The sequence below is a fragment of the Ursus americanus genome, chromosome 22 (genome assembly GCF_024610735.1).
Source record: "Ursus americanus isolate L20-20 chromosome 22, mUrsAme1.1.p, whole genome shotgun sequence".
In the NCBI taxonomy this organism is placed as follows: Eukaryota; Metazoa; Chordata; class Mammalia; order Carnivora; family Ursidae; genus Ursus; species Ursus americanus.
Genome location: NC_142148.1, coordinates 26,720,700 through 26,745,107, shown reverse-complemented (window position 1 = coordinate 26,745,107; position 24,408 = coordinate 26,720,700). Strand labels below are relative to the sequence as shown.

At 39.5% G+C, this 24,408-nt stretch overlaps 1 protein-coding gene across 1 annotated transcript in view; it reads left to right on the top strand.

The window, feature by feature from the left end:
- Positions 1 to 561: 561 nt before the first annotated feature.
- The window catches only part of CSNK2A1 (casein kinase 2 alpha 1), a 49,074-nt gene continuing 25,227 nt past the window's right edge, over positions 562 to 24,408 (top strand). The window contains 1 exon segment of the mRNA XM_045807500.2: positions 562 to 700. The gene's annotated coding sequence lies outside the window, so the exon portion shown is untranslated.

The window sequence follows — 24,408 nt, the reverse complement described above, 5'->3', positions numbered from 1 at the left end:
CAGGAATTGGGTCACTGTCTCTGTAGAGCTTAGATCATCACTCCTTCGACTCTCGAGCCACACCATTCCGAGGGTTCAACTTTCGATCGTTTGTCGCGAACTCAAAGTTTGAGCAGAGCAAATGTGCCGCTGGAACCCTAACCCTAGGCGAGAGGTCCGAGCAAGAGACTCCAACTCCCAAAATGCTTCGCTTCACAGCCCTGCGAGTCGCGCATGCTTCAAGAAAGGCCGGTCGGCTTGTCGACTCGTCAGCAGGGTGAGATGCGGGAAGCATAGGGACCGCCATCTTAGCTTGGGGCAAACCAATTGTACACCTACGGGAGGTTCTTCTTCTCTGCCTCATCAGTTCTTAATCGGTACTGAAATAAAATGCGCTTAATTATTGCAAATCTCTTTATTATGTTTTACATTGAGAATTTCTTCCATTTTTACCCCCCAGTCCGGAACTGCACCTGCAGGGGTACAATAGCACATCCCAGCATGGCCGCTCTCAGACAGATTCCGCTGGGGGTGGAGTCGGAAGCGGTCCCGCCCCGCCTCCTGGTGGGAAGGGGGTTTCCGCTTCCGGCAGCGGCGGCTGCAGCCTCGCTCTGGTCCCTGCGGCTGGCGGCCGAGCCGTGTGTCTCCTCCTCCGCCGCCGCCATATTGTCTGTGTGAGGAGAGGGGAGAGCGGCCGCCGCCGCTGCCGCTTCCACCACAGGTACGGTGGGAGCCGCCAGGCGAGGTTGTTGGGTGTGGAGGTGGGCCCAGGATGGGACAACGGAGCGAGGTCTCCCCTCGCGCTCCCAGCGGACTCTGGAGCGGCCCGTCGCTTTCCCCTGCCCCCCCCCCCACCAGCCGAGGCCCCTGCAGCCCATCGGGGAGGCCTGGGGCCACTCTCCAGGACGGGGAGCGAGGCTTGGGGGGGAGAGGCTGATGTGAGGGTGGGACCTGGCTTTCGGGAGTCCCGCTTATTGCGGGGATGAGGGCTGGACTGGGGCGGAGACTAGGGGGCAACTTGGAGGAGGGGGTCGCCGGAGGGGGAAGGGAGCTTGAGGGGTGGGGCCACTAGGGGATGCTGGGGGAGGGTGCCTAGGGGAGTGGTGCCTGCTGGGTAGGGTGGGGTGAACCCTCCTGCGGAGCGGAGCAGCTGGAGTGGGGGCCTTCTTAGGGTCCCTCTGGGCCAGGCTGGGCTTCCCATATGCAGACTGGGGTACAAGGGGGAGGAAACCTCGGGCGAGGTCGCTGGGGAGAAAGGGGGAGGGGACCACGAAGTGGGGCAGAATGGGTGGAGTTGGAGTTAAGGGTTAGTTGGGAGCCTGGGTGGAAGAGAAGTATGTAGAATGAAAGCTTGGCCAACAGTATACATGTTAAGTTTGTGACCTTTTGAAAGAGTACGACTTTTATTTTGGTTTTGGTTTTTTTGTTGTTATTTTGCAGCGTTGGAACATTTCTAGTCTAGGCAGGTGATGGGTGGAGCTTCAGTAGTTTGTTTTTGGAAAGCAAAGTCAGGGTCGGAAGAAGTCGCTTGACTCTTTGCTATTGTGGGAAAGGAAGAGTTCTGAAAAGAAGGTGGTACATTAATTTGGGAAGACTTGATTACCTTTCAGCTGCTGAGTTCTGTGAGAAGAGGGCATGGGGAGAGGACGTGAAAAGAAAACTGGAAAGGGAAGATTTTTCTGGGAGTTGGGAGACTGCATTACATCTAAGGAGTGGCAATACAGGCTAGTGGTAAAGAACCAGAGTGTTTGGATTCTCCTATATCAGTGAAATTACTGCTTAGCTGTGTGCCCTAATCTTTGTAAACCTTGCTTTTCCTGTCTATAAAGTGGGGCAGTATTTCCTAGATCATACAATTATGGTGAGCAGTAAATAAGATAATTTGTGTCAATTGCTTAGGTAGTGCCTGACAGGTAGTAAGTGTTTGATAGATTAAAGGGACTAGCTGGTATATTTGGGCTTCCTCTGTTCTAGGTAAAATTTGTGGTCAAGATTGTAACAGTAGGCAAAACTTCAGAATATTACCTTTGTAGTAATTGTTGCCATTTTTTTGTTTTGTTGCAAGTCAACTGATTTAATTGGCTTGTTGGACCTTTGACTGAAAGACTGGGACCAATAACTCGATCTTCCTCAAGTCATTTTAAAAACTTTAACTGCTGTTTTATCTGGGCAGGTTTATCCTTCTGTGACTTTGAAATACTTGACTTTCATGCGCCATTGGGGGAGCGTGCATGACTTCAAGAAAGAATGAAAAGATCTGAAGTTTGCTTAGATTGATTTATCAACTGATTACAAAGTTAGGTCACCCTGGGGCAACTTTTGTTTAAAAAAAAAAAAACCAACACAAACATGCCCAGTTATGTTCTCTGGTATGGAATAAAATAGAGAAGCTCACATTTAAGGGGAACGTTGGGTTATTTCTATGTAATGGGTTTATTGCCTTGCTGTTTGGGGATGAAACAGTGGCAGCTTCTTTCCCACAGTGTATTTTTAGTTCTCCGGTTGCCTAGCCACTGTTACAGGGTGAGTCTTTGATTTTACTCTGAACAGACACCTTTACTTCACACACTCCTTTGGAGAAAGGGGAAATTTTCTTCAGGAACTGATTTTAAAGCCCCACATAGGGTTCGGGTTTGTAGTAGACAGAATGCCACCCCTCCCAAAAAAGATATCCGTACTCTAATTCCCAGAATCTGTAAATATGTTACATGGTAAAAGGGACTTTACAGATCTAATTAGGGTTAAGAGTCTTAAAATAGGAAGACCATTCTGCATTTCATGGGTAGGCGCAGTCTAATCACATGAGGCCTTAAAAGCAGAGAACTTTCTCCATCTGGGAGTCAAGAGAGGGACTTCCATTTGCTGTTGCTAGAGGGGTCCACATGGAAAGCATGAGAAGGAATATGGGCAGCCTCTAGTAACAAAGATCAGCCCCAGCTGACAACCAGCAAGGAAATGGAGTCCTACAACCATGAGAAACTGAGTTTGACCAACAACCTGAATGAGCTTGGAAGTGGATTCTTCCCCAGAGTTTCCAGCAAGGAATATTCCTTGGTTTTGGCCTTGTGAGACCCTAAGCAGAAGACATAGCCACGCCCACCTAACTTCTGACCTACAGAAACTGTGAGATAATAAATTTCTGTTGTTTGAAGCCACTCCTGTTTGTTGTAATTTGTTATGGCAGCAGAACACTAGTATAGATTTTTGGTACCTGGAGTGGGGTACTGTTACCTAAAAACATGGAAGTGGATAAAGGCCAGAAAAATTTTAAGGATTATGATAGAAAAGGCCTAGAACAGATTGTAGAAATATGGGTGTTGACTGCAAGTTAAGGCTCAGGTGGCAATGAGGTAGGCATTGGAAACTGGAGGAAAGAGGATCTTTGTTACATAGTGGCAAATAAGTTTAGAATTGTATCCTGTGTTTATGTGGAAAAGAGAACTGGTAAGTGATGAACCTGGCTATCCAGCAGAGGCGATTTCCAAGCAAAGTGTTGAAGGTGCAGTCTGCGGTATTTGTAGATATGAGTCTGACTAATGGAGTGAGCCACTGTGAAATTTATGGAAAGCCCATGAGGTCCTTGAGGATTTTATACTATCAGAAACAATGCCAGCTTGGGTTGAAAAAGACAGTAGAAAGTTAGAAAGGGCTATTAAAACCCCCAAATTCTAGGCAGGAAACAGGTTGGTAAAACTGAGGTGTGAATATGCTGCTTTTCATTAAGAAAGGTGGGTGACTCAGGGTGGAACCGAGAGGGCAGAGAGGTGGAGCTGGAAGCTACAGAGGATTTTTCCCTCACTTTGAAATGGGACAGAGTTTGCCCAGATTTTGAAACTGCTTTGGACCAATGGATCTGTTTTCCATTTCTTTTGTTGAAACTGAAATGTCTTTAACTGTTGCCCTGTGCCTGTCCCACCATTGTATGTTGTGAGCAGATAACTTTTTTGTTTTTAGGAATTGTGCCCCACGAGCTGTACTTAACTGTATTATGGCCAGAGCCTCATCCGCATGTGATTTAGAAGATGAGATTTGGGACTTTTTAATTGATGAGCTTTAGGTGAAATTTTTGGACTTTGAGTTGATGGTATAATGAAATGAGACCTTAGGATGTGGCATGGATGTATTTTGCATTTGGGAGAGATGTGAATCTCTGGAGGTCAGAGGGTGGGCTGTGGTAGATGAAATGATACCCTGCCCCCCCTTCTCTAATCCGTGGAATCTGAGTATGTTAATATTATGTGGAAAAAGGGACTTCGCAAATATAATTATGGTTTAAGTATCTTAAGATAGGAAGATTATCCTGGATTTTCTTAGTGGGTCCAATCTAACATGAAGGCAGAGAACTTTCTCCAGCTGGAGTCAGAGAGATGGGCAGAACAAGTCAGAAATTTAAAACATAAGAGGGACTCAACCTTCCATTATTGGAAGGGGGTGGCGCTCATGGAAAGCATGTGGGCAGCCCTGCCTGACAGCCAGCAAGGAAACAGGGGCATCAGTCATACAACCACAAGAAACTAAACTCGGCCAACAATCTAAATGAGCTTGGAAGCAGATTTCCCCCCTGGCGTTTCCAACAAGGAACAGAGCAAGGTGGACACCTTGATTTTGGGTCTTGCAGGACCCTAAGCAGAAGACCCAGCCAAGGCCGCCTGACTTCTGGCCTATAGAAACCGCAAGATAATAAATTTGTGTTGTTTTATATTTGTGGTAATTTGTTATAGCAACAATAGAAAACTAATAGAGGGGGGTTTGGGTGATTTTATTCAAGAATTTTGGAGGGATTATTTTCTAGAGAACAGAAGTAGCAAGGATTATTTTGCGAAGTGGTTTGGTCCTAGAAGACTTCACAGAGTAATTGTGAGTGGAACCTATGCCTTTTTTCCTTGGTGTTTAAATATCCTGTTACTGTCCTTAAGTGCAGTTTGAATTGGCTAGATGACTACCTTGGTAAAATGCAGATTCCAGAGCTCTAAGCCATTTTGGTAGGATTTATCCTATAAATTGGTGATTTTTCCATGCCTATAATAAATGTCTTGGATTAATGACATAATTTCTTCATTACTTTTTATTGGTTGAATGAAGCAGTGCGTTTATATGAGAGCCCTTTAAAGATTTATTTCCAACTTTTTAGAGGAGATGGAAATGGTGATCTTTTTTTGTGAATTGATAACCACCCATGTACAGTAGTCTGTTCCTTTTACACCTCAACCCAGAGTTGTAAGGTCTTTTCTCCCTGTCATCGTTTGAGGTTAAGAGTCAGATTTGGAAATTATAATTGCAGAATGGAGTTATAGCTTTTAAGAAAGACTGTTTGTTTTTGTTCTGCGACACTATCCTATTGATTAGATTTGTAAAATGTGGACTCTTAACTTTAGTGAGGACTTCAGAGGTTGGAGGAAAGAAGTCTAGTTCTTTTTGAGTTAGTTACCTGAATAGAAAGATGATTATAAAATTAGAACATTTCAGGGTATGAAGGACTTTTGAGACTGTTTGACTTTAGGGTTTAGAATAAAGGAAATTGGGCCATGTGAAGGTTAAGTGGCTCAACCAAGTATCAGCCCTAGAGCTGGCCTAGAATTCTGGTCCAGGCAATGGAGATTCATGGCTTTTGCACCATATTCCCTGTGCACCCCTGCCTTGCCATTTTTCTAGGTTTTACCTTGGACCGATTCTCTTTCTCAGCCTCACTTTCCTCATGGAGTCATTGTGAGAATCGCCATAGTGGATATAACACATTTAGCTCAGTACCTACCGTATGAAGTGCCCCAGAGATAGATGTTAACTGTTCGAACGTTTATGATAATTGCTTTGGCAACTGTATGACAACTTCTGCATAATGCAGTCAATTTGTATAAATTCAGAAACTGACAAATGATGAAACTTGGCACTGGATTAGGTATAAGGTGAGGTCTTAGCACTTTAAGGCAATAATAATGTTTGTGGTATTTGATTTAAAATGAGAAACTGATTGTGTGCCTGGCCGGCTCAGTCAGTGGAGCATGCAACTCTTGATCTCAGGGTTGTGAGTTCGAGCCACAAGTTGGGTATAGAGATTACTTAAAAATAAAATCTTTTTAAATAATGAGAAATGGATTTGATCCTTGGTCTATCACAGTTCTTTGGATGACCTGGGCAAGTTTGTTTCCCAAGAGAATTAGTGTATTTGTACATCTAAATGTCTTTTGAACTCCTAAAACGGGTAATTTCAAAAGTGGTCTATTATTTAGTTGTTTCTTAATAGGAATCTGGGCCAGCTAGCTTTTCAAAGAAATTACTCCAGGATTAAGCGAAAGGAACTCTTGTCATTGAAACAAGGGATATATTTACGTTGGGTTATAGATAATTGGTAGTTTTTCTTAAATATTTGGTATTCTCTGGGGTAGATTTCAGTAGACCTAGTTGTTGACCCACACACATTTTCCCCCCACATAGAAATCAAGGATTGAGTCTTTTTAGAAGTTTAAGGTGAAAGAATTCACAGTATCATGCTAGGAGTGGTATTTCATTGGTTTCTACAAATCCTATGCTTTTCAGCCTTAGATATGAGAAGCCTACTTAGCAACAGTTGCTATGGTGGGCAAGCTTTTTTTACATTAGTGGTGATAATGTTTTCTTGCATAGAAAATATTGGGTTATCTGATGTGAGGATTTTAGGGTTAAATACCAGGGTACACTTAGAATAATCTCTTACAATTTATATGTGTCACATCTTAAATGCCTTTATTTTGGCCACTTTTTCTTTTCTTTTTATACTTTCTGGTCTCATGGATTTTTCTGACAGGTTTTTATTAGCTGAAACATTTTAATCTGCTTGGAAAAGTGAACACTTGGAATTTTTCTGAAGTTATGACTAATGCACTAATGGCCATTTCTCAATTTAGCTATCTCATTAATGTTCTATAAATTTTAAGAAAGCAACCCTGTTAAAAATGAATGGATAAATTATTTCCCCCCCAAAAAAATTGAATTTATAACCAGTCAAAAGATGTTACTTATTCAACAGACCCTGAGTGCCTACTTCACGTCTGGTAGGTGCTGTGCTAAGGATCTCTAGATAGTTCCCGTCTCCAAGCTTATAATTGAATGACATTTTGTAATAATGCATGTAAGTAGCTTTCTGAGATGTTTTCTTATGAAAACTCCTGTTAGCTTTGTATCTTTTTCTTTTTCTTTTTCTTTTTTTTTTTTTTTTTTTTTGGCTTTGTATCTTACGTATGGTTTCTGAAACAGCTACAGAAATCCGTAAGGGAGGGATTGAGAATTTCTCATTTTTAATGGAATTCTTTAACTGAGATTGCAGGGGGTGGGCAAACAGGATAGTTGGAAAGAACTCCGGCTTTGGAGTGAGATGACCAAATTTGGAGGTTACTTAACCTCTCTCAAACCTGGATTTTTCCATCTCTCCAGCTGGGATAGCAACTACCATGGACAATTTATTAACATCTTCAGTTTCTTCATCTGTAAAATGGGGTTATTAGTAGTACTTGCCTCCGAGTATTCTTGTGAGGATTAATAATTAAAGCACCAGCTAATGTTTTCTCAGGGTTACTGTGAGGATGAAAAGAGTTTAAAATTCTGGGTGCCTGACTAATAATGAATTCTTTCTCTTTGCTGTCAGTGGAGACAATGGGTTCATTGCAGTGCTGCTACTCTTTATTTTCATTTTCTGCCAGGAGTTCTTATTTTTTAATGAGGCCTTCTGACCTGTACTTCCTGTTTCTGGTATGTCCTGCTGGGTGAGTGTGAGCTAGCTGCTGAATTGGTGCTGGTTAGGGGTGGGTCTGTATGTAAGTTACACCCAGTGTAGATTGCCTCAGTTGCTCAGTTACAGTGTACATTGCCAGAGTGGTTATCTAGTCTTGGTGGATCTAGGGTTCTCTTCTAGATAGCAAAGTGAATCTTCCCACCTCAGGCTCAGGGAAAGTTCAAGGCTGCTCACCTAGAGCCTTGTGGACCTGGATCAGAGGTCTTATTCTCAGTGGTTCTTAGATCATAGTTTACTTGTACTTGGGTATCATGTGTTAGGAATATGTTCGGAGAACTTTTTCCTGTATTAACATCTCTTTGTCCTATTCTTTCAGGTAATCCACTAACTTTCTTGTTTGATCTGTATTCTTAAATCAGACGCTCTGTAGGTGGAGCATGAACCTGTCTTTATCAGTACTTTAAAGTGATAAAGCATTCTGTGTATTTATGACTCTATAGACTGAATACAAATAACCATCTGCTTTGGAGTTGGTCTCCCATCTTTTTTTTTTTTTTTTTTTTTTTAATCTTATTTACTTGAGAGAGAGCACAAGCTGGTGGGGGGGGGGGCGTTGCTGGCGCAGAGGGAAAAGCAGATTCCCCGCCTTGTGCCTTGCAGGGAGCCCACTCGGGGCTCTATGCCAAGACCCTGAGATCATGACCTGAGCTGAAGACAGACGCTTTACCAACTGAGCCACCCAGTCGCCCTGGTCTTCCATGTTTTAAAACCTAATTTTTATACCATTGTGGCCTGGTAGCCAGCCCATTCAGATAAGAGACTAATGAAGACTCCTGATTGTTGAAGCTCACATCCCCACCCTTCATCTTGCCTCCACATTTAAGGCAACCCATTTGGGATGCCTGAGTGGCTCAGTTGAGCATCTGCCTTTGGTTTGAGTCATGGTCCCAGGGTCCTGAGATCGAGTGCCGCATCAGCTTCTTGCTTAGTGACGAGCCTGCTGCTCCCTCTGCCTGCCGTTTCCCCTGCTTGTGCTCCCTCTCTCTCTCACAAATAAATAAAATCTTTAAAAAAAAAATAAAACCATTTCATTGTAATATTTATGGTAGGCTGTTAATTGAATTAATGTGCGGAATTAGGGAAATAGTGTTGAATTAATGAAAATAACCTATTTAGGCTTTGAATCCTAAACAGACTAGGATTCAGATGTGGCCTCCATCATTTAGTAATCCTTTGATCTTTGGCAGGTCATTTAACCTCTGAACCTCTTTCTTTCTCTTCTTTCCTTCCTTCCTCCCTTCCTTCCTTGCTTCCTTCCTTTTTTTTCTTTCTTTCTGAGTGCTCACAGTGCTGGGTGTGGAGCAGCAGGAGGGGGAGTGGGAGAATGTTAAGCAGGTTCCATGCCCGACCTGGGGCTCAGTTTCACAACCCTGAGATCATGACCTGAGTTGAAATCAAGAGTTGGGCACTTAACCAGCTGAGTCACCCTAACCTCTAACCTCTGAACCTGTTTTTTATTATTATTATTATTATTTCTTCTTTTTATAAAGATTTATTTATTTTAGAGAGCAAGAAAGAAAGAATCACAAGCAGCTGGATGCAGGGTTCAATCTCACAACCTGAGCTGAAATCAAGAGTCCAATGCTTAATGGATTGAGCCACCCAGGCACCCCTGCACCTGTTTATTTCTAAAATGGGAGTTTACATTTCCTCCCATGCCTGGTTTGTAAGAGGCATTCACATGGAAAGCAGTAGTTACTACATACATAAATGCTGGATTATACTTTAGATTACTCTAGATCTCAAATGAAGTTTTCTGGCTTTGGGTTCCAGAGGGTCGTGGCCAGTGGAATAAAGTTTCAGGTTCTTACCTTTTTTTTTTTTTTTTTTTTTTTAAGATTTTATTTATTTATTCGACAGAGAGAGAGAGACAGCCAGCGAGAGAGGGAACACAAGCAGGGGGAGTGGGAGAGGAAGAAGCAGGCTCATAGCGGAGGAGCCTGATGTGGGGCTCGATTCCATAACGCCGGGATCACGCCCTGAGCCGAAGGCAGACGCTTAACGACTGCGCCACCCAGGCGCCCCAACCTTTTTTTGATTGTGTTGCCTGATAAGATGATATACAGATGAAGACTTCTTTGCCCGTGATTTATTATATTCTGTATTATTGGAGGCTGTACTAGACTTTGAACTTCTGTTAGGTGTTTTAGAGTTGTGTTAAGTCAAACTGCTTGACTTTCCTTATAATACTTCCCTTCATTGGAAGACCTCCAGCTGTTGCTGTTATTTATGTAACATTGACACTTTGATTCCTTTTCTGGCTTAAAGGTAGAGGGATGAAATTCACACAGAGAGCCCAAATGCAAATGTTTTTTTGTTATTCCATACTCGTTTGTTTAATGGAAAGGCTTGAGTGTTATTGCCTTTTAAAACAGGACTGTTGTAAATTTTGTAGATGGAAATAAAGACAGGAGGCCCAGTAATGTGTTAGGGTTGTAGTGTCTTAAATATCCTGCAGGTTTATGTAAGCAATAACTTTTTGAGTTAATCAGGTTTATTGTGAATATTTATATTCCAAATATTCCCCTTAACAGGACCAGAAGAAACTTATACTCTTGGCTCTGAATGGGTAGTTTTCTTGCTTATTCAGTGTGCACTTGGAGTCTTGGGATTTGAAGGTCGGAGTCGGTTAAGGGGTCAAGGAGCTAATTGTTAACCTTTTGACCTGTATATTTTTCCCCAATTAAAAAAATAAAACACCATTACTTATATGGCATTAGTTTGATAGGTGAGAGAGAATATTGTTCATGACCTTGAGACGGGAAAGTGGAATCATTATAAAGTGAAGGGAGAAAGATAATTTCATTTGATGTTACATGCACATTTACCATTAACCTGTTTTCTTTTGGCTTATTCTTCCAAGTTAGGTTTGCGAGGTTTAGTTTGTATTTGTTGTTTTTGTTTTTTGTTTTTTTGTACCAATGATCTCCATCCAAATAGATGGTCTCTCAGAAGAAATCGTGGTTCGTTAATGGTATATCTGGACTAGAAAGCTCAAAAGATGATTACGTGTATATCCCTTGAAACAAGGGGAGTTATGAAATAGGTCTTTCAGTCTACTACATGGATTTTAGCAATTTCAGCTTGTGATATCTGTATGTTATTTAAACCAGGATCTTTCAGCCAATGTACTATATCAGCGGGAGTTATACATGTGCTGAGGTACTGGTCCCCTCAACCCTCTGACCATTCGTGCAGGCTAACAGGGCATTCAAGTCAATGACCTTAGGTCCGAAAGTCTTGATCACTCATCGCAGTATATCATACAAATACTATCATGTCTTGGTGTTTTGACTTTTTAAAAGGCTGTAAGCACTGATTTAGAAAAGTTTGGTAGCTTTTTTTTTTTTTTTAACAGTTTTAAGATACAAAAGGCCACGAATCTTAAAATACTCTTGGCTTTACATTTAGAAAAGACCATTTTAAAGTATCTCTCAGACCCTCAAGTAATTCGCTTTCCACATACAATTCAAGAGATAGAATTTATTTAATTAAGCCTGGCTGGTTTAGTCAGTAGAGCATGTGACTTATCTCAGGATTGTGAGTTCAAGTCCCATGTTAGGTATGGAGATTGCTTGAAAATAAAATCCTCTTTTTAAAAGAAAGAAAGAGAGAGATACTTTAAAAAGTAAGACTGTAGGGGCATGTGGGTGGCTCATCTGTTAAGTGTCCAGCTCTTGATTTCAACTCAGATCATGATCTCAGGGTCATAAGATGGAGCCCCACGTCGGGCTCTGCTCAGCGTGGAGTCTACCTAAGATTATCTCTCCCTCCTTCCTCACCCCCATCTCCCTCCCAGCTTGCACATGCTCACTCTCTTTCAATAAATAAAATCTTTAAAAACAAATAAGACTATAAGCGATTCAAGTTTAGACACTTTTGAAGAAATTCAAGTTCGTATTTTTTTATACAGTCAAGCAAAAACTGAAGTACCCTTGCTTAAAACTCTTGTCTTCACCTGAGTGACTCTGAATGCCACTGTATCTTTTCTGAAGCTGACATTTTGTTAATCGTTTGTCAAGCTTCCTTCTCATGCTAGAACCTAAATTGAAGCCTAGGATAGATTGTCTTCCTCTTTCCCTTAAGGAAAGAATGGGATATACTTAGTTTGAGAAATTTAATTGTTTAATATTTATGTAAATTATCAAGTTAACCTTTCAAAATGGATATTTTACAATGTTAAAAATGGGGTTTTTAATTCGGCTGGGGTTTATAGATTCCTCTGGGTCTATAACAGAAGCTACAGACCTTTTCTTCAAAAAATATACCTGCACAGGCCATTTTGTGTATACTTTCAGGGAGTTTCATGGACCTCTGATCTCATTGATGGACTCCATTTTCAATGCCACAATTTATGAAGCCCAAATAATAGTTTGTCCTTTTCATTATTTTTAGTGCTGTAATATTTGCCTGATTTATCATTTGTCACAGTATTATTCTTTGAACAAACATTTCTGGACCATATGAAGCTTCTGTGATAGACTCCTGAGGGTACAGAGATGCCGTTCTCTGCCCTTGAAATTTTGTTTAGCTAGAAGGACTGATGTGTGACAGTACAGTGACCGTGCTAGTTGGAAGGAGTAAACAAAGAGTGCTGTTGGAGTGCAGATGAACCGTCTTGACCATTAGAATTTTTCTGTAAATCCGTGTTTGAGTCTGCATTTCTTAATTAGCGAAAGGCATATTGTGAATTGGAATTCTAAATAGTCTTAAATTGAGAACTTAAATGTGCTTGCCACTGCATGTAATAATGCTGGATATTTTCTTTGCCCATATTTTCCTCCAGTTACCTTTGTAAGATATGTAGTATTAATTAATTAATTTTCTAATCTTATATATGTATTTAGTATAGAGCAGGGATTGCTAACCAAAATACCTACAGGAGTCAGACCAGTAAGATAAATGAATAGAGTTGTCCAGGTTTACCTGTGGCATCTCCAGTGGGTGGGTTTTAGAACCCATTGTTGGATAACACAGGTTAGCCGATCCAAGTGATTTTTATCAGTGCAGGAATACAGAATTATTGTTATCTGACAGACCTACCTATTTTTTCTTGAAGAAATTGAAGGTTAATTTTTTTGTTTTTAGTGTTAGCAGCTAAGCCACCCTTAAATATAATGATAACTTTTAATACATAATTCAGCTTGATAGCTGACTCACTTTTTTAAGATTTATTTATTTTAGAACAAGAGTGCATGTGCATGCGTGATGTTGGGGGAGAGGCAGAGGGAGAGGGGAAGCAGACTCCATGCTGAGCAGGGAGCCCAACGTGGGCTTGATCTCACAACCCTGAGATTGTGACCAAGGGTTGAACACTGAACCAACTGCGAAACTCGGGGGCCCCATAGCTGATTCACTTTTTAAAACACTGTGAAAAGCTTGTTCATGAATGTTCGTAGCAGCGTTGTTCGTAGTGGCCAAGAGAGGAAATGGCACAAATGTCTTAACAACTGATGGATGAACAAAATGTAGTATAGCCATACAGTGAATTTAGCTTCTATAAAGGAATGAACTACTATGACAGAAACTACAACATGAATGAACCTTGAAAACATACTAAATGAAAGAAGCCAGACACATAAGGTCACGTTATGTGATTGATTCCATTTATATGAGATGTCCAGGACAGGCAAATCCATAGAGGTAGAAAACTCATTGGCAGGGGGAGGTGGAGCGTTAGGAATGACTGCTATGGAGTATTGGGTTTCTTTTTCATGTGATGGAAATGTTCTGGAATCAGATAGTGGTGATGGTTGCACGTTGTGAATATACTAAAAACCACTGAATTGTGCACTTTAAAAGAGTGAGTTTTATGTCTGTGGATTTTATATGAGTTTTTAAAATCGAAAAAAAAAATACTGTGTGAGCCAAGTGGAACATTGTTAGTTGTAGAACAGAATGAGTAAGCTGTGAATCTAGATAATATCACCACCTCTGTGTGACCTTATAGAGATGACTCCAGTTTGCCTTCTGTAAAATGGGGAAGATAACTGCCTATGTCTTGGACTTGGTTAGGTTTAAAAGTGATAAATATAAATCCTAAGAAGCAGTGACTGACCCTCCATAGGCTTTCACATATCATTAGAGTTGGAAGCCAGCCAGCATTTGCTGCCCTAAGTTCCAGCCTGTTTTCTATTGGCAAGTTTAGAGCAACCCACCCTGTTGTTTACTGTTTATTGGTAACCTACAGGAAGTATGGTTGTCTTCTGTGTAACCTCCATGACAGTAAAGGAAAGAGTAGGAGAGGGTATTAATCCTTATATTCTGCAGTTTCCTCACTGTAATCTGATAAGTTAAATGACAGAGCCAAGGTCATACTTCATCTCAGTGGTTCCAGTGTTCCCATTCTTTCTCTAACCTCATGGTGCCTTATAAATCCAAGGTTCACATCTTTCAGTAATAACTTTCTGTGGCTGTATCACGGATTGTCAGGGACTGTGCTGATCACTTGGGTTAATCGCAGAGCCTCATAAAAGCTTATGGCTCCAGGGGCACCTGAGTGGCTCCGTCGGTTAAGTGTCTCCCTTCAGCTCAGGTCATGATCTATGGGTGTTGGGCTCCCTGCTCAGTGGGGAGTCTGCTTCTCCCTCTCCCTCTGTACTCCTACTCATGCTCTCTGTATCTCTCTGTCTCTAATAAATAAATAAATGCTTGTGGCTCCAAAGAAACATCTCTCACACATACTGACTGTTTTTATATCTCATTGGGAAATAATAGTATGACTGTTTTACCTCTGGTGTTGGTGATGGAGGTGCTTTACATGTAAGACCAAAGAACATCTTTAAGATTAGCTGCAGATCAAAAATACCCATCATACAGCCAAAGTGCTTTTCTCAGTTTTGAACATGAGCAGGTCCATGTGCAAGCAAGGTTGATTTTTGCCAAAATGTTGTATATTATTATCTTAATACTCTCTCAAACATTTATGGAACACATCCCCATGCTAGGCACTGCGATAGATACAGGACATATACCAAGAGAAATAAATTATGGTTTAGGTCCTTGAGTTTATAATCTGTTGAGGAGAGAGAATTGCATAAACAAAACAATTGATAATGTAATGAGTATATCGGGGTGCTTTGGTCCCAAAAGGAGCACTTGGCTCGTTTTGGAGAGGTATAGAAAGGCTTTATTGTGAATGTAAAACTTGGCTGATTCCTGAAGGGTGAGTAGAGTTTCCCCTAGCAAGCGTTATTGGAGGTCGTAAAATTAAAGTCACAGTGAAGGAAAAAGCGTGTTCAGTACCCATTTGCTTAATGTTTTAGAAGTTTAAAACTTTTTAAAGGTGTTAGAAATGTTAAGCTGTACAGTAGAAAGACATTAGAATAGAACAGAGGTTGTAAACTGATAGCCAGTTACAGTACTGATTGAACTGGTTATGGGATTACTCAGGGTTTTCATTTCTTCTTGTGTTAGTTTTGCTAAGTCTTTCCTCTAGGAATGTTAGATTTACTGGCCTGAAGTTGATTGTGTTATCCTGTGTTTAATTATCCTATGTTTTAGGATACAGCATATGATAATTTGTCACTTAAAAATTTTGTTTTTAAAATTATTGTAAGTAAAATTGGTTCCTTTTTGTGTGTACGGTTCAGTAGATTTTAGCATACAGAAATTCAGGTAACCACCATCATAACCAAGACAGAGCAGTTGTATTACCTCCCTCATGTACCCTGAGTAGTCACACCCAGTCTCCCACTCCTATTCTCTGGCAGCCACTATTCTGTTCTGAATTACTATAGTTTTATCTTTTCAGAAATGTTATATAAATGGGATCAAATGATATATAGTATTTTGAAACTTCTTTAAACAGCGTGTTGCTTTTGAGATTCATTGAATGGGTTAGTTCCTTTTTATTGCTGAGCAGTAGTATTCCGTTGTATGGATGGACCACAGTTTATCCATTTGGTTAACATTGTGATTATGAATAGATTATGAATAGAGCTGCTGTAAATGTACATGTATGGGCTTTTATGAACATTAGTTTCTATTTATCTCGGGTAAATATCTATGAGTGGGATTGCTGGGTCATGTGAAAAATGTAGCTTTATAAGAAACTGCCAAATTGTTTTCCAGAACAGCTATACCATGTTGCATTCCCATCAGCATGTGTGAGAGTGTTCAGTTGTTCCACATCCTCTCTAGCACCAAATATTGTCAATATTTAACTTTTAATTTTGAAATAATTTTAGATTTACGGAAGAGTTGTAAAGATAGAGTCCTTAAATGCTCTTCACCCAGTTTCCCTAGTGTTAACATTTCACATAACCATGACACTTGATTAAAACTAAGAAATAAACAATAATACACTAAACTAAAATGGACTTTGTCTGGATTTTACCAGTTATGTGCTTTTTCTGTTCCAGGATCCAGTCCAGGATACCACATTACGTTAGTCGTCATGTCTCCTTAGTCTCCTCCAGTCTGTGATAATTTTTCAGTCTTTCCTTGATTTTCAAGACTGACACTTTTGGAGAAGACTGGTGAGATTGTAGAATGCCCTTCAGTATAGGTTTGAACAGATGTTTTCTCATGATTAGATTGTGGTTATGAATTTTTGAGAAGAATACCACAGGTGACATGTCTTTTTCATCAGATTGCATCAGGGTTATATGATGTCAATGTAATTTATCTTTAGCAAAGTTTAGGTGTGTCTGCCAGGTTTCTCCCCTCTAGAATTATTATTTCTCCCTTTACATCCTTATTCATTAGAAGAGCTTTCCTAAGTCCAACCCAGTTTCAAGGGGAGGAACATCAAGTTCCACCTCAAGGGAAGCCTACCAAATAATTTGTGGACTATGTTAAAACTACCAGAGTAATTAATGAGGATTGGAGGAGATTCTTAGAGGCTATGCAGATAATCCCGTTTCTCCTAAAAGTTTTACTCACCAAGTTTAGCATCTGTTAGTGGATCTTGGCTATAGCAATTACTGTTGCTGGTCTAATGGAAATTTTCTATTTCTTTCTGCAAGAATATGTAGGTTGGAATTCTTATGTAGGGAATATTTTCAAAATTTAATTATTTGGTGTGGACTCACAGATATTAATTTTACTCTTTAGGGTCACAATCTAATTCCATCATTATTACTCACATTGTTCAAGTTTTGGCAATTGATGCTCTTCCAGATTGGCTTCCATGTCCTTTTGATTACAAGATTTGCCAGGCTATCTTGTATTTTTCCTGCCCCATTCTAGAATCAGCCATTTCTCCAAGGAGCTGTCATCCCTTTTATTGGAGAAAGATATGGACACTAGTTATTGTCATTGCTACTCATTGACACTGTTTCTGGGTGCTCTCAGTGGACAGAGCTAGGAATTTACATTCAGTAATATTCATTCTTTGCTGTGTGTACAGGTCTATGGGTTTCGACAATGCTTACAGTAACAAATCCACCTCTACAGTATTATACAGAACATTTCATTGCCATGGGGCAGTCACTCATCTTTCTCCATCTTTATGGTTTGCCTTTTCTAGAATGTCTTATAAATGGAAATACAGAATATGTAACTTGTTGTTTTTAAAGATTTTATTTTTAAGTAATCTCTACATCCAACATGGGGCTTGAACTTAAAACCCCAAGATCAAGAGTCATATGCTTTACCAACTGACCCAGCCAGGCAGCCCAGTGTGTAGCTTTTTGGATCTGGCTTCTTCACTTAGAGAAATATATTTAAGATTCATCCATGTTACTCAAATCAGTAGTTTGTCTTCCATTGTGTGCTTGTACCACCATTTGTGTATCCATTCACCTGTTGTACATCTTGGTTATTTCAATTTTTTTTTGCAATTACGAATAAAGCTGCTATCAACCGTGTGAACATTGGTTTTCAGTTTACTTGAAAAAAATGCCTAAGAGTGGAAATGCTTGTTTGTAGGGTGAGTGTATGTTTAACTTTAAGAAACAGCCAAACTTTCCAAGATGGCTATATATACCATGTTGCATTCCCAACAGGAATGAATTTCTGTTACTCTGCATCCTCACCAGCTTTTGGTATTCTGTTTTTATTTTATTTTATTTTTAAATTTTAACCATTTTAGTAGATCTGTAGTGTATTTCAGTTTTATTTTATTATTTAAGATTTTATTTATTTGTGAGAGAGCGTGCGCACGCATGCACGCACACAAGCAGGGGGAGCAGCAGGCAGAGGGAGAAGCAGGCTCCTCACTGAACAAGGAGCCGATGCGGGGCTCGATTCCAGGACCCTGGGACCATGACCTGAGCCACCCGGGCATCCCTTCATTTTTATTTTAATTTGACTTTCCCTAATGACTGACAATACTGTGCGTCTTTTCATAGGCTTATCCATAGATATTCTTTTGCAAAGTGTCTGTTCAGATCTCTTGCCTGTTTGTTAATTGGGTTGTTTTCTTATTGTTGAGTTGTTTATATATTATACGTAATAAGTCTTTTATCATATTTGTGATTTACAAATATGTTTTCCCTATATGTGGTTTATTTTTCATTCTCTTAACAGTGTTTTTCACAGAGAAGAAGTACTTTAATACTTGATGAGGTCCAGCTTATCAATTTTTATTTTTATGGATTATGTTTTTGGCATTATGTTTTAAGACCTCTGCCTAATCCTATTCCCAGGCCCCGAGGTCACAAGATTTTCTTCTAAAGGTTTGAAAATGTTAAATATTTTATATTTAGATCCACCATTCATTCCAAACTGTTTCTTATATAAGGTGTTTGAGGTTTAGAGTGAAGTACATGATTTTGTATATGGAGGTTCCAAAACCTTTTACAGAAAAGATTACCCTTTCTCCATTGAACTGCCTTTGTACCATTGTCCTAAATCAGTAGGCCATATTTGTATGGATCTATCTCTGTATTCCCCGTTCTGTTCCACTGGTCTATGTTTTATCCCTTTGCCAGTACCACACTGTTTTAACAACTATGGCTTTGTAATAATTAACTTAAAATTTGTGTGATTCCTCCGCTTTATTTTTCAAAACTGTTTTGATTTTTCTAGTTCATTTGGATCTTTTTTTTTTTTTAATCCAGTCTGACAGTCTTTATCTTTACCTGGATAATTTATTTCATTTATATTGAATATAATTAGTCATATTTCAGTTTAACCTTTATCTCACTGTTTATGTTCTGGGTTTTTTTTCTTTTTAATTTTTTTCTTTCTTTTTGGGGGGTTCTTTTTATCATTCAATTTTTCCCCCTCTTTAAAAAGTTTCGAAGTACATGATATTTTTGTTTTATAAGTAGATATCATCATAGATGATATAACTTGGAGCCATAATTTACCAAAGTCTGGGTTTGCTTGAACTTTCCCATACATTTTTGTTATTTTTGCTTTTTCTTTTCTCTTTCAATGCAAACCTTCCAGATGGGATTATTGTTCTTTGTCTTCTTTATTTAGAGTTATTTGCTGGATATAGAATTATAATTTGGCAAATTTTTTTCCTTAGCACACTGCAAGTATTAAATTGTCTTCAAGCTTCATTGTTGCTTTTGGAAAATCAGCTGTTCTGAGTTGCTTCTTTGAGTGTAGTCTGACTTCTCTGCTTGCTTTTCAGCTTCTCTGCTTTGATTTTTCTGCTGTTTTATTATTGTGTGTTGTGGATTTCTTTTTTATCTTCTTTGGAATTTGTTGTCTCCTGGAATGTGATTGTGTGATTGCTTCTGGGAAATTTTCAGCTATTACCCTTCTTTCAAATACTGCCTTTGCCCTGTCCCATTTTCTCCTTTTCTTGTAGTCCTGATCTATAGTATATCAAACCATTTCACAATTTCTTTTTTAAAGTTCTATTTTGTTCTTTTCACTTTTTGAAATCTAGAGTATCCTATTCCTGCATATATTCTGAAGCTTATCTCTTATTTCTATAAGCATAGTCATCATGGTTATTTGGAGTTTGAGTTTGATAAGATCAGAAGTCTCTGTAGGACTTTTCTGTTCTTTTTCTGCCAGTTTTTACTCTTGCAGTATTTTCCTTCAGTACATAGTTCTTTGATTACAAGTTGCATATTATATTTGAAAAATGATTTGTAGGAATCATTTGAGGCCCATAATAGCTAGGTACTTTTTTTTTTTCCCACAGAGAGCTTATTCATGTCAGGTATCTGGACATCACAGGTCCAGGGACCACCTTAAAACAAGCTTCATATCTGATACTCCCTCCATACAGATGTAGTTCTTTCCTGGCTCTTCCACTTTTCACTCTCACCCTAAGGTTGTAACTCTCTGAAGTCAGCTTATTATGAAGGTCTCCTTTTAGACTTCTCCCCTTGTGAGGGCCATATGCTTTGATATCCGTCAGGACAAAATTCTAATTTTTAGGGATCAAAAAAGACCCTTTGGGCTTTCTTGCTTCCTTCCTTCCTTCTCTGGATTCTCATTTTCTCTTCGCTGTAGGCTATAATTGTTTATCTGTTTTATTTAAGAGAGAGAAAATGAGAATGTGTATATGTCTGTAGGTGTGAGAGTGAGTGTATGTGTGTTTAATCCATTCTCTAGCTGTTCTCAGTGGGAAGATTGACCCAAATAACCTAGCCCACCATTACTGAAAACAGGAAAATTACCTGCTGAAATCTTGGTTCCTTACTTTGAAAACTGAGAAGTTCCAGTTAACTTTCATGCATCTAAACCCCCTAGCTCTTTGTCCTTTGTAGGCATTTTGCTTTGTGACCTCTGTAGTAGAGCTTCCCTGTATGAGTGGAGAAAGAAAGAGAATGAGATCTGAATTGCAATGGTTGTGAGTTAATAATTTCTTTTTTAAGGCGCACATTAGTAACAGTCGCGTAGAATGTACTAGTATTCTCTGAATCTGATATAAAAGGGTTTTGCTAGGGGCGCCTGGGTGGCGCAGTCCTTAAGCGTCTGCCTTCGGCTCAGGGCATGATCCCAGCGTTCTGGGATCGAACCCCACATCAGGCTTCTCCACTAGGAGCCTGCTTCTTCCTCTCCCACTCCCCCTGCTTGTGTTCCCTCTCTCGCTGGCTGTCTCTCTCTGTCAAATAAATAAATAAAATCTTAAAAAAAGGGGGGGTTTTGCTGATCTGATATATACTTCTTATAGGGGATGACGAGTTGTGCCAGCCTTTGGTAATTTTAGAGTATAATGTTACAGGTCTTTAAAATTCTTAACTTGTTTAAAGTCTTGTGCTTTACAGTTTCTTGTTTTACTGTTTTTCATCTGAGTAGTTCCTATGCATCCTTCAAAACTAAGCTTAGATATTTTTTTCCTGGCAGCTTTTCCCCAAACATTGGGGTACTCCATTAATATTTATTGAATGAATGATGGTGGGTGAGGGACTTAAATTCCCTTCAGTGCCTGCAGAGCACCCTGACTTAATTCTTTCAAGCACTGATCACTTGAGATTGTGGTGGACTGTTTCTTTGTCAAGGGCAGAGATGGTTTTTCTTTATTCTCCAGGGCCTAGAGAAAGAATCGCTTCCTGGCAATTGCCACACATTTTCTGGTACATAATAATTGTTGAATAAATGCTTACTGAGTGAACATTCTGCTTTTGATTTGAAAGGAAGAGAGGATCAGGGATTAAGGGCAACTATGGACATACGAAACAAGTAACTCAGATAGTATGAACTACTGGTTTTTTGTGCTCATTTGGCCTTCTAGGCAGTGCCACTTTGAAAGGGGGAGAAGGTGGGGCGCCTGGCTGGCTCAGTCTGTGGAGCGTGTGACTCTTGGTATTAGGACTGTGGGTTCGAGCCCCACAATGGGTGTAGAGAGTACTTAAAAAATTTTTTTAAAAAGAGAAAGAAAGGGGAAAAGGCAAGTTTCTATGATTTGTCTTTACTTTGACAAGGTGCAAGTATAGTTATATTTTCCCTGAGTGAGTTCTACAAATCCTATCTCTTTTGCCAGTTTATACTGCCTGATTGCTAGGAAGAAGAATTCATTCTTTGCAGCAGTGCTGAGAAGGTGTTGTTTTCCTTATACAACTGCTTTTCCTCTGAACGAGCAGTCTTAAATCATGCAGTCGGTGCAGTGTAAGCACATTCCGCATTCTTGACTGTAGAAATCTTTGCCCTGTCTGATTATGAGATCTTGTTCATTCACTGTGGTTGATTTAGGGGTGGGAGGGTTTTGTGGGTTGTTTTTTTTTTTTTTTTTTTTTAAGATGGAGACCCTAATACACATCAGGGTTAAAAGAACTAATAAAACTTTATTAACATTTGAAATCAGACTTAATTTTTTAAATTTAAAGTTGGAGAATACCCTTTTCCAGTTCCACTAGGGAATTCATCTGTAAAAATACATTGGCACAATCTATAGTTCACTGGCCCAAATCCAGCATGTAATCTGATTTTGTAAATAGTGTTATTGAAACATTAAAAAAAATACATTGGCACAAATGATTAATCAGATACACAGTTTTCTGGTATTGGATCATTTACTAAACCTCTAATTTTGTTTTTAGTTGCTAGATTGAAAAAATATGGAGTAGAAGAGATAAGAGGGGGAGATTTGTTGAGGAGGGCAAGAGGGGTGTTTATTGAAAATTAGTTCTATATTCCATTTATGTTGATAAACATATGATTTTGGCAGTACACATTTTAACCTTATGGTTAGATGGAGTTTTCATTTCCTTGCATTTTATTAAAGAATAGGTCAAACAGAACTGTATACCTGTCTTGGTTGTAGGTGTGGTCTGACTTTAGTAGGGAAAATTTTGTTGACAAAAGTTTTCAGTTGATTAATTGGCTTCTGTTAGACTAAGCATTGAAGAAACAAAATGTAACCATGTCTTCAGAATCAGTCTGAAGGCTTTTTAGGTAGAAGTAGTCATATGAAATCATTAACCACTGGAGTTACACCTCCTTTTATGCAATTACATGAGAACAGGAAGGATGAAGTTAGGTCATTTAAAATGGAAATTATTGGGAAAGTTAATACTTTTTCTGTAAGTCAGATTTTCTTAAGGTATGCTTGTATTATAAACACTAGATAGGAAAATTGTCCTTCAGGATATCTAGGACTCAGACACTTTACCTAATTTCTAAACAAGCCATTTGTAAAAATTGCTAAAATAAGGTTTTTCCAGTATTCTCTTAGTTTTAATTCTTGTGGGGAGAAAAAGACAAATCTTAACCGTGGCCCCGTTATTTAACAGAGGAAGCTATAATACTGGGAGAGAACAACCCTTGAGTCGGCCTTCCGGTTCTCCTAGCTGCGTACCACATGGCCAGAATAGGGGCACCCTACCTTTTGGAGGCAGACTTCATTTTCATTTCATTTTTTGAAAATAAACAAACCTTGATTTGATCAACACACTCTGCAAGATGCAGAGCGTTGAACTGGGTACTGTAAAGTCAAAAGATAAATCAGACATGGATCTTGACCTCAGAAAGCTAAGCGTCTGTTAAGGAAATTAAGGTTTGAAGACTGCTGTATATGAGATTCAAAGTGATAAGTTCTATAGGAATGAGAACACTGGAACCTTGTAGGCCAGCCACCTTAGGTTTGAATCCCAAACCTCTGGGTATTCATGGCCAAGCTCCCGAACTTATTTAGGCTGTTTTCTTATTTGTAGGGAAGGGAAGGAAATGTCTGCCTCATAGAACTGGGAGGGTTAGATATTTAAAGCTGAGAGGCTCTTTTAGCTCCAGACTTGCAATATCTGATTGCTTTTCAGTATCCATTTTAATGTCTCATCCATTTTAACCTAAGTCCAAAACCTGACCTATGAGCTCTCTTCTAGAAGTTTTCTGTCCCCATTGAGTGGTATCAAAAGTCCTTCTAGGGGCACCTGGGTGGCTCAGTCGGTTAAGTGTCCGACTCTTGATTTTGGTTCAAGTCATGATCTCAGGGTTGTAGGATCAAGGCCTGCATGGGGCAGTCTGCCTCTCTCCTCCATCTACCCCTCCTCCTCGCTCTCATGCTTGCTCCCTTGCTCTCCTGTGCACATGGTCTCTAAAATAAATAAAATAAGTCTTTTCTTTTTTTTTTTTTTAATCTCTCTAGCCAGAAGTCTGAAAGTCATCTCCCATTATCCAGTCCACCCGGAGCTATTGATTTTATACCACAAATTTTGTTCTTCAGATTTGTGCACTTAGCTCCATTGCTGTCACCATAGGTCAAGCTTTCATCATCACTCTTGGATAAGCTATTGTTAACAGCCTTCTTTCTCCCAAAATCTGTTCCTCTGCTTTTCCCACACCCAGCCAGAGTGAACTTTTCAAAATGTATACATGGGTCACTTTTCTGCTTAAAACTCCTCAATGAGTTTCCATTGTCCTTAGCTGCAGATAAAACCTTAAAGGCATATTTGTCTCACATTTGTTCTGCCTTTTATTCCCAAGGCCTAACGGTATTTTTTCATAGTAGATGCTCATATATTTAAGGGATGGACAAAGGAAGGAATGTATGAAAGAACCAGCCAATAATTGAGAAATTTAGCCCATCGCTTTCTTTCATGTTAGTCTGTATATGAATATATATACACATTTACAGAGGTTGCAAGTGAAGTGCTATTTCTTAATAAAATAATGTTTATCTTTGATGACTTCCCTTATTTTTTCGTATCCCCATCTTTATCCCCAGCCTATCACTCTCTCTCCCCGTCCCTCTTTGCACCATTTTATTTGTCTGAGGTTACTGAAGAACAATTAAAGAACTCTTGCATTTCTTCTCCCCATGTAATGAAGGCCAGCCATTTGACGTTCATGTGAACAGTTCTCTTAGTGTA